The sequence below is a fragment of the Lingula anatina genome, chromosome 4 (genome assembly GCF_051362555.1).
Source record: "Lingula anatina isolate TDL-2025a chromosome 4, LinAna3.0, whole genome shotgun sequence".
Lineage (NCBI taxonomy): Eukaryota > Metazoa > Brachiopoda > Lingulata > Lingulida > Lingulidae > Lingula > Lingula anatina.
This window is the reverse complement of record NC_141770.1, coordinates 13,201,478-13,212,688: the sequence shown is the minus strand read 5'-3', so window position 1 is coordinate 13,212,688 and position 11,211 is coordinate 13,201,478.

Sequence of the window (11,211 nt, the reverse complement as noted above, 5' to 3'; positions counted from 1 at the left end):
TTTAAACACTTGGCTTACAATGTCAAGTAACACGCTTCTGTCAAACCAAATTTCTGTTCTAGTTATTACAAACCTGGCTAATTTCAAAATCCGCTTACAATAATGCCAGAGTTTATTTTGTGGATTATTAAGCAAAACCAATTCCTTTTTCTTAATGACCTACGCCAAAGTAAATGTACCACACAATTCAGTCACTTATCCAATTAAAGATCTTGTTATTTCCGATAAGAGGAGCGGCAGGGAGAGTATGCGCGTGTGTCGTGAGCAAATATTGTTTGTTAGTTTTTGTTTTCGTCAAATTGAATGTGATATGTAGTACGTTATAGCAACAGTCGTGATTAATAAAATCATCTTCTTGTGACGTAACAATTGTTATTCTTCATAGCAGATCAGCTTTAGTGCATACTTATATTACTTTGTCAATTAAGAGGGTTGGGTGTTGACATCAATGTTCACTTCGCCAGTATGACGTCAACATCCAAACGCCAGCCAGCTGTCACCCTGGCAAGGTGTGGGGGGGGGGAGGGGATAAACTTTATTTGAACACTAAGCGTTCAATCACTGGAACGTCATATTTGAAATGAAAATTTTATTTAAAAATTAATTGAACGCTCATATGCCTGGAAGTGAAGAACGGATGGGAAACTACAGTAAAAATGGCTGCAGTTTCAAGTTTCATGAAAGTATATACTCCCTTTCTCTGTATATTAGTAAATCAAACTTTCATTCAAGCATTAATGGCCAAATACTACGAGCCAAGATTATAGATACGTATAGAGAAATTGTGACGATTTAAAGAGATATAAATACCAGTGTGATAATGTTTTTAACTCCAATATGCATAATCCCCTGCCAAAAAAGTGTCACACCTACCGCATTTGTGTACAATGGTACAAGGGTACCCATAGACTGCATTCCCACAGATTTAGATCGAATCATCTGGATCGACCTAACTTCCTGGGGGTTCATGCTAAATTACTGTCAGCCGAGCGTGCACGGAAGTTAATTACCCCCTTACAGCTTTTAGTAGGCGGGACAGACATTTAAGCCGGCTAAGCTGACAGCAATCTAGTGAGAGTGGATAGATCGATCTAAAATCTGTGGGAATGCAGTCATAGATTTAATATTACTATTACCCAACAACTAGGCAACCGATCATCGTGTCAATTTGGGATGTGAGTAGTTGGATGTTGACCAATCAAGCGTGACTATTGAAATACCCCAACACCAATTATATTCTTGATACGAGGATCCTAAATTGGAAGGATACATTTTTATCAAGGTGGTACTTTCTACCTGCCAAAAGGTTGGACTGTCCCATGAAAACAATTTAGAGGGTAGACAGCATCATAACCAAACAGGCACATGGGCAAGATTGCTTGGGTAAGGCCGACCGAAGGGAACCACACCCAGAGAAGAGAGAATGCTAACACATATTACTCGTAGAAAACGTTTTATGGCATTTAAGGATTTGACATCAACATTTAACCATAATAGGCAAACCAATTTCTGAGTTTAACGTCAGAAGACGTCTGCACAATCGCCGTTGTTTTGGCAGGGTTATTGTTAAGAGACAAGAGCCAACAACTGGGCAATGATACTGTTCTCAGATGAAAGCGGGTGTCAGAAGCGATGGATGCCCAAGGTTTTGAAGAACAGCTAATAAGAAAAATCTTCTCAAGTTTTTGTCTCTGGTCCACAAGACACACCCCAAATAAGTCATGATATGGGGTGTATTGGCAACTATGGTGTAGACGAGCTGGTAGTGGTCAATTGGAACCTTAACGCATAGCACTGCATCCAAACACTGGAGGGAAATTTGAGGAATTTTATCGAGAATATCTTTGGGGGAACCCTGACCACCCATTTATGATTCAGCATGATATTTTTACTCCACGTACATGTTGTAGCCAATGCAACAGTAGGCGGGTTATACCAAACCCAGACCCCACGACAAATAGCCAGTGCATCCTCTAGATCAGAACCTCATTGAAAATGTGTGGGATATCCTCGGAAATGGATAACTGAGGGATAGCCCTGCGAACAAACGTGATCACATAAATTATCTATATGCAGCGTATATAAGTTCAGCAGTTTCAGAATTACCAAAGATCTCAAATTGTCCTTTGGTATAAAAGAAACATTACAACACTTGAGACCTAGTGGTCCCAAATTGCATGGGTCATCGTGGGCACGTTGAGGGAACTAGATTAACGAAACACTTAATCATTGTTATTTCCTCCATTTAAACAACAATGTCTGCGTTGCAACGGAAATGTTACAACAAAATAGGGCGTCAAAATACATGTCTCAGGTGGCTGTGGAATAAACCATATAGCCGTCACAAATACGACACCGGCCACAGCAGTACGTGTCATTGATCACGAAAGGGCGTTTTGTGTCTTGGGTAACATTTGTGTTAAAGGATTCAAAATCTAACCAATTTTTCTAGAAGGCAAAAGAGTAACATGGTTAAATCAATCATTATTAATGACTGTAAATCGTCTAAGGAAATCTTCATCTGTGTTATTTGTAAAATCATCTTTGACCGTATGACATACTGGTACACCGAGTGCACTTATCAATGGCTCTTTCTGGTCTAAAATGTACTATTACTTATTAAATCATAGGGTACTCGTACGACTTTTAGACGTAATGATGCTATATTTACAATGCATTTACAGATGAAGGAATGAAGCCTCGGTCCTCTCGTCTTGGAGCATGTTTGAAAACCAAATCTTGGACAATACACTATGTTGTTTACGGTCACTACATTTTGATGTTTACGGCCACTACGTTTTGTATAATGTCACCTTTTCACAATATAGACCCATGACAATAACTTTTTTTTGCGTGAACAATACGTCAGGCAAGAATCGTATCTCATTCCATTACGGCCAACCTCATCTCCATGCAACTTTCATTGGTTCGTGTAAAAATGCAATACAATTCAGTTATGGCAAGTGCTTGTTGTTCATTCCACGAGTTGAAAGCCAGCTTAATGAATCGAGTTCCGTGCTTTGGATGTAGAAAAACAACAAGACCATATGAGGATAGTGTTTTTTGAAATAAACGTCAAAGTACACGCAATAATGTTGAGAGTACCGTTATTCTGCACTATAAAACATCAGCGCGCGGTGGTTAAAAACAAAAAACAAAAAAAAAACAAAAAACAAAAAAAAAACAAAAACAAAAACAAAAAAAGACAAAAAAAAAAAAAACAAAAACAAAACAAAAACAAAAACAAAAAAAGACAAAACATAAAAAAAAAAAAAAAAAAAAAAAAAAAAAAAAAAAAAAAACGGTGGGTTTATTACAGCGGGTTCAAATACCACCGATAACAAAGGAATAAACCTTAAAGTTTCTTCGACCTCCTTGATGGAAGGTGCCGGAACATCCAGCATATACTAACGGATATAGTAACGATCCAGACCGATAGAGGGCAGATGCGAGCGTAAGGGACTTTACACCTTTGATCGGTAAAGGCACATTATGTAAACGTTTATCTACAGTTTTAACTTGGAATGCCAAGAAATAATTTTATCCGGTGTCTTGTTTTCTTCATGTCCTTCAATGCATATCATAAAAATTTGTACAGGTTTAATTTGTTACAGTTCCTTATTTACCTTTTATGCTTGTATTTTTACACGTATGGAAAACTTTTTTCGGACATCTTACTGAAAGACGATGTATTAATACGACAGTGCGGTCATGATGTAAATTCCTTTATTGGAAAGTCTCTTTAACCCCCCTACCTTTATGCAGTTCAGCATACACATATTTACGTTAGTATGTAGATGCACGCGGCTCCACATGTGAAAGCTTCATGACGTCTGTCTGTCACATATCGTGTTCAGGCCTCCATTGTGAAACGGGCGCCTTCCTAGTAACCGTGAAACACTAAAATGTAGCATTACAATACCATCGTGCGTATGGATGTCACCTCTTTTGACATTTGTAGAAACCTTGGGGTATTTTTAGAGCGGCCGTGCTTAATAAGAACTGTAACATGCACAGGGAACGGGGCATATAGGGTATCACTGAGATGGTTTGGGGAAATGTACATGTTTAGCTGGAAATAGTAGCAATACAAGGCCATACATCTTTCTGTCTGTCTGTTCATCTGTCAGTCGAGTTTTCTATTTGTTTCGTCTAAATGTCTATCCGTGTGTTTGCCAGTCTTAAACTGCATTTTCATAACCTTATCGTACTAGCAGGATCAGCGGGGGATTCTCACCAAAGCATAGTCAGTGTTTTCAGCTGAATTGTCTGGCACGCCCCCTCGCAGACATGAACATTTACATCGCGGACCAGAAAGGTTGGGTGGGGGGGGGGGGGGGGGGGCTTGCCAGACATTTAGGCCGCTTAAACTGAATGCAATTTAGCGACAATCCCCGAGCAGTTAGATTGATCTAGCTAGTACCTTAAATTTTGTTATATCTGACTGGCTCTGTGTATCTGCCTGTCTGTCTGTAAGTCAGTCTGTCAGCCCGCCCGTCCCTCAGCCCGTTCTGCTGAACCTTAGTTGAATGATGCTGTGCATGTATCTGTGTCTCAGTCCGACTGCAATGGGAATTCAATTAAATAAGATATACGTAGAAAAACGCCTTAAGAATTTACCCAGGGCTCTTTGATAAACAGTATAAGCACACGTTAAATTTTGAATGTTGGTGTAAATGTTACATCTACGCAACCTAATTTAATGAGGCTTTTTCTCAATAAATTAATCTGGATTTAAGGCGTCCGAGACAATTTTAATTTGTCACTTTGATCACTGTATAAGTCAAAAAGCAAAATGCTGCAAAATCATTATCTTCATTAACGCGAAAAAAAGCCAAAATAACTGACATCCACGCCTGTTTAGGTCCACATTCATGTATTTACATTTGAACACTCCAGGTAGCGACAGTCTTGAGTGTTGAAATCTTTTTTGAGTCCAACAAAATAGCCTGGAAAAATTAAGATTAATCTGCTGTACATGTAGTCTTCTAAAATACGTATAACAGCTCTGTCTTAATGAATCACCCCTTTTCGTGCTAACAGTGGGCACCTAATCCCATTTTAGGAGACACACCTTGACACAATGCTTGAATTCCTTGACTATCGGTAAATTTGGACATTTTCACAAGATAAAGTTTATTGTCTACTGTCTGAAGTAAAATACATAAATAATCTGTAGTGGTTTTCATGCTTGTAAGAAATCATTCTTAAAACTGTGAATAAATATGTAAAAATGTGGTGATAATATACATGTATTATGGCTATGCAAAAAGACCCCCATCATTCAACACACCTGGCAAACTTGGTAATCTATGTAGAAGTTAATGTAACTCTTAATGCAATTTTATGTCATTCATATGGCTATAAAATATTCTCTTTATAAACATACAGTGTAAAGAAATGAAATATGTAACATTTTAAACTTTCATTATTAGTATTATTTTTGTTGTTGTTGTTGTCAAAATGAATCACATGTCAGTTGGTGAAGAAATATCACAGAACTCTCCGACATAAAAACCGCAGTGCCAAGAACAATGTGAAAGACGACATAGGTGCGATTCCTGGAACACCAGAACACAAGTTTGTCGACTTACTTTATCTATTCGTAGATGCACACGTCGTTTCAACTCTTAAACGGAATGTTCAAGGTGAAACCGAACTATTTTATTGACCAATTAAAGCAAGTTCCATCACTGTGCGATTATAATGATAATGGGTACGATGCAGACATTCCACTTCAAAAGCAATATTCCATAGCAGATCCAGGTACGCTGCATCCGCGGGTGACACGTGAATGGGTTGACAGATGGTAGCTGGTATCAGGGGGCTTCTTAAATAAAGTATGTACCCAGGTGGAAAAAACATCCAATATGACTACCTGGTGTAATGAATCTACCCCGCCCCTATACCCACCCTCAACGGTGCTCGCAGCAGAAGGTTATAATGGGGGGAGGTTGGGTGTTATTACTCGGTGGGGAATCTGGAGTAAGTCTACGCCATGCTTGACTTGCATAACGTAATGTAGATAGGGATGTGCACTACTCAGCACCTAGGTGTGGAATCGCCCTTATGCCCCTATTTAAATTCACACAGACCACGAATCCCACGAATCGCCAGGAATTGACAAATTTCAGGATTCGTGGTTGAACCGTAATCAGTTCGTGATTGATCAAGAATTGCAAGAACTGACTACGCATATATACGAATCTGTTAAGAACTTCATGAACTGATTACGATTCAACCACGAATCCTGAAATTTGCCAGTTCCTGGCGATTCGTGGGATTCGTGGTCTGTGTGAAATAGGGGCATTACTGGTAAATACAAAGGGTATGCCTGGTGAGGAACTCGTGATCGCTGAATACTTGAAATCGCATAGGGTGCCATACAACAATTTTGCACCAGACAACAAGCTCATCTTGTGGTCAGAGAGCGGTTAACAACAACGTGATGGTTATTATGCTTATTATGGACGATTAACGTTGAGTTTGATGGCTATTTGTGGTTTTGTCTGTTTTTGTTCCTAAATGTGGCAAATCACGAGACTGTTATGAAATCTGGAAGTCAAACTGTATCGATATTCCATAAATGCCGTTTTCCAAATGACGTTCTTTGAATTCCTTCTTCATCACCAAACGTTGCTAGGCAAATTATCAACACACAGAGAAATGACCTGTATTTCTTAGCTTTTGGACCTTCAGAAGCTTACAGACGAATGATGAACACGAGCTACTTGTAGCGATCACCAGAGAAGATCTTAACTGCATTCCCGATTTTTTTGCCAAGACCTGTTTCAAAGTTTTGACCTGGAGTTACCAGGAAATCATTGAAGAAAATTCCCTCCTTAAAAAATAAAACCCGAAACACACACTGACAACATTTCAAGATAAAAAAATTATAGTCTTTTTTGCGTAACCACACAAAACCTAAAACATTCTCTTTATATATAAAAGTCTGGACCCAAAAAGACATTGCATCCTCAGATGGTTGCTTCAGCGTCACCGGCAGATAGCACAACATGTGCTGTAGTGTTCTCTTCCAGGTTCAGATGACATCCCCATACTGATAGATTAGACAGTAACTTAAGAGCCCAAGACGACTTGATCACCCAAAACCATTAATCTTATATGCTAGCCATGGGATATCACAAAAAAAAAAAAAAAAAAAAAAAAAAAAAAAAAAAAAAAAACCTACATGGAAGGGAGGGGGTGAAGGGGGTTAACCCAAATAACTTTTTATTTTATTTTCCCAAGCTTGATTAAAACTTGCATCATTGTATTGTCAATGTTATGTTTGAAAACATCACACTTATTGGGATGTAGTCCCTATGATAATGCACTAGTTCTGATATAAATAAGTAAATTCATTAATTGATTATTTGATACATTGGTCATTTAACATACCATCAATTGGTACATGAAGAGCAGACTGGCGTTACATTTCCTAGACAGGAAGAAGTGAAGAGTCACATTAAGTGGTTCAGACGGATGTTTGCCGTTTTAGTGCGTAGGTCGGTTTGTTTGTCCATTGTATTTATTTGTAATTGCCACACATTTTGCCTTATTGTTTCACGTTGTTCGACGCATGACGAACCCTCTCCGCTAAAACCGAATACCAGTTTATAAATGATTAAACGCTCTAGTAAACGGAAGGAGCGTCTAGCGGATGAGAAACCCGTGATTTATAGCCCAATTTCTCCTCCACTCACACACTGAGCACAATCATTAAGGTGGCAAAGGACAATGGCGCCGAGGTGGCAAAATAGGGAACTTTGCACTGCACCATTTGTTGGACTTAAGCGTTCAACTTGTGCTGTTTTTTTTTCTATCGTTCTGATAATCAAACCCCTATCGCTATTAGTAATAGATATTGACAGAAGGTGGACTTATTAAAAGCTAACCACTGAGATCAAAGTGTTATTTTATTGCATTTGATCCGGCTCGTTGACAAAAATGCATGGGAACTCGTAAATATGTGTTAGGTGATACACTTAGATGATTACTATATACGTACGTAGGTCGGTTTGTTTTCATTTGTTCTAAACTGCGTTTTATTCTTTTAAGATTGTCATACGCGATTGATCAGTTTCACGTGGCATAACGTATGGTTATTCTTTGCTGGTAAAAACAATTCAGTTTGTATATATATATCTCTCGCTTTTCTTTTCTGTCATTAAATGCATACAATGTGCATTGGGCCTTTATTTACCAAAGTAAGTTTTTTTTCTATAAATTTCACCGATTGCCCTTAAACACCAAGATAAATAATATATACAAGTGATTGGCAAAAGTACAATCAAACATGTACAGTAAGGTTGGCAACTAAGAGTCGAAAAAGGGGTTCATATACTGTAGATAATATTTTCTTAAGCAGGGAACAAAGTTTATACTAGTCATTTTCGAGCACTCACGAATTAACTTTGAGGACCCTTGATGTGAAAGCCTTTAAATTTAAATTTTAGACTAAATACATTGTCTTCTTCGACCCGAGATGATACGGCAAGAGTCCTCACAAATAAAGCAATAGACGTAGGAGTTATTAGCCACTTCATTCAGTTCCAACATCCCTTTAGTATTTGATTCTGAAACGAGGAAGGAATAGAATCATGGTTTCATCTGAGATATACTATAGTAACTGAAAGGTAGGATGAATCTTCAAGTTCGTTTTTGCACGTTGCAAAACATGTATGTCGGTAATTATTTCCGACGAAATATCAAGGAAACAACTCCAACAAAACATTCCAATAATTTTTCAGTTTCTTGTGAGACGTGAGGAGCGGAAACAGATGCATATCAGACTTAGACAACATTTTGAAGATTTATGGTACTACTTCAAATTGGATATTGATCTAGAACCATGCGTGACTAACGTCATGGTTATCGTGCTACTGGAATGTTGTGGACAATGCATCCTTATAAGATAATTGCATAATATTACCAGATTACATACATGCATAATAATACTTTATTACACCTTGTTAGATAATTACATATTAATAATACTAGTTAACATAATGAATTGTGCCATAATGCTAAATTGCAACACAATCCGGGGCAGGACTTAGTAGCATCAAAGAAATATGTACATATACATTTAACAAAGGGAAACTTATGCCAAATGTTGTCCTCAAATCCTCGGTTATAACTTTTACTTACTGGGAGGCCATTTTGAATATTTTGCATTGCTGATATCTTAAATTGCTTTTTAAAAATCATGTTTTACATAGTGAAAAAGGTGAAAATCCTCTTGATTTTCAGTCCCATGGTGAAAGAGGATGTGTACTGCCTACACATGTATGTGCATTTTGTATTTTGACATTTAGACCAAAGTCTTGAAATATATCTTAGCTTTATGTGTGGCGCAACAAAAGAAATAAAGTTTATAATGTTTAATAAAGTTTAATGACGCATGTAACAAAATTTCTGTTTCGACAGCTATGGCTTCACAGTGACGTATCTGCTTCATCATCAATAATAATTTTAAAAATCTTCAAATACATGTCATTTCTCACTTATCACTTAACCTGATTTCAAAGTAGTAAAAATCGTGAAATTCAAACAATATTATGAAGTATTGGCCTCCGTCTCATATTGTTTTGAGTTTTCGATGGTGTAGTCTTTCAGTTGAAAAAAGTTAAGTAAAACATTGAAAAACTGGTCAGTACTTATTATATTTGGAATATTTATTTCTCCTGTGAAATTTCAATTTTTTATCTGCGTTGTCACGGCAACTGGAGCGATGCTTACAGCCCCGCCTAGCTCAGTGTCAGTCTGCTGGCTTAGTTTCGAGGCTTACGACAAATCACAGTGAAAAGAGCTACAGGTACATGTATAAAAGATGTGCATGATTTTGCAATTGGTTAGACTGATTATAGTAGAAAGAGAAAAAAGTTATACTTTCTTTAATATGTGTTATGAATATTATCGCATTATGATGTAATTAGCAATCCTATTGTGATAATCTGATAGGTTAAACGTTCACTGGAACAATAAATAAAAATATTTATAATGGCCGTTTTTCTACTCCCACCTTACGAATTAGGACCATTTTGAAAAATGCTGTATGTCCCACAAGTAGCAAACTCGATTCGCTTTGTTGCTTTATCCATAAGGAAATAATTTCTCTAGAAAAGTTTACGGGAAAGAACATTCGAGTGTTGGGCCTATTAGTGGCAAAGCCTCAAAACTCCAAACACGTTATACCTAACGTGCATTTACCTGTACATGTTCGCGCACCTGGAAGTTTTAAAGTCTTATTTACACCTAAAATGCTGTATATCGTGTTAACGGCTTTAAGGCACGCCGTGGTTTAGTCTATCGATATTTTTCTTGGAAATTTTATCAAGTTCTCCTGGATCGATGAGGTAAATGTATATCTTATCCGAAATTGTGGTTGAGAAAATTGACACTCTATAAACATGTCTTCGAGTTTTAAGTTTTTCATTTTCATTTCATTTTCACCATTACGAGATTTACTAAGAAGTGAAACATTTGGAACAAGGATACATTTAATCTTTTTATCATTCTATGATTATTTATTTTTTCTTGGGATGGTATTTAAAGCAATGGAATTTTTTAGCCGGGTTATGGCTTCAGGGTCATTAGATACTAAAACTGATGGCCAACAGTAAGCTACGTCCCAATTTATTTCAAAATCATTTAGCAAAAAGTTGATGCGCAAATCTTAGACGCGTTCAATATTACTTACATTTATTTTTCATACAAACTACACCAACAGCTAACATAATTGTCTAATGCGTTATTCATTTGCATGACTAACTTTTACGAAGAAACACGCAATCCGTGCGTTTCGTAACGGCTAAAGCACGCTATTTGGTAATATGATACAGTGTAGCTGACTTTCACCATGATAACATGACACCACTTTTGTTAGCTGGTTTAAATCCTTAATAAGGAAAGCCGCAAAGGTTGCAAAACAGATTACTCCAGTACACAAATTTGCACGGCAACCATTGCGATACTACATTGCAATCTCACTCCATACACCGACAGGGTGGAAATTTGAGAACCGCAGCACATGGAGCAACACGCAGGGCAACAGGAACCTTAAAACTACGGCTACAATTGTCGTCACGAAAGATGATTAGTAAGTCCTTCCTGTGATTATTCTAAGTATTACATGCTATACAGCGAAACCCGGCTGCCAATTTACATAACTATAAATAAACAATGATACATCACCAAAGATAATTA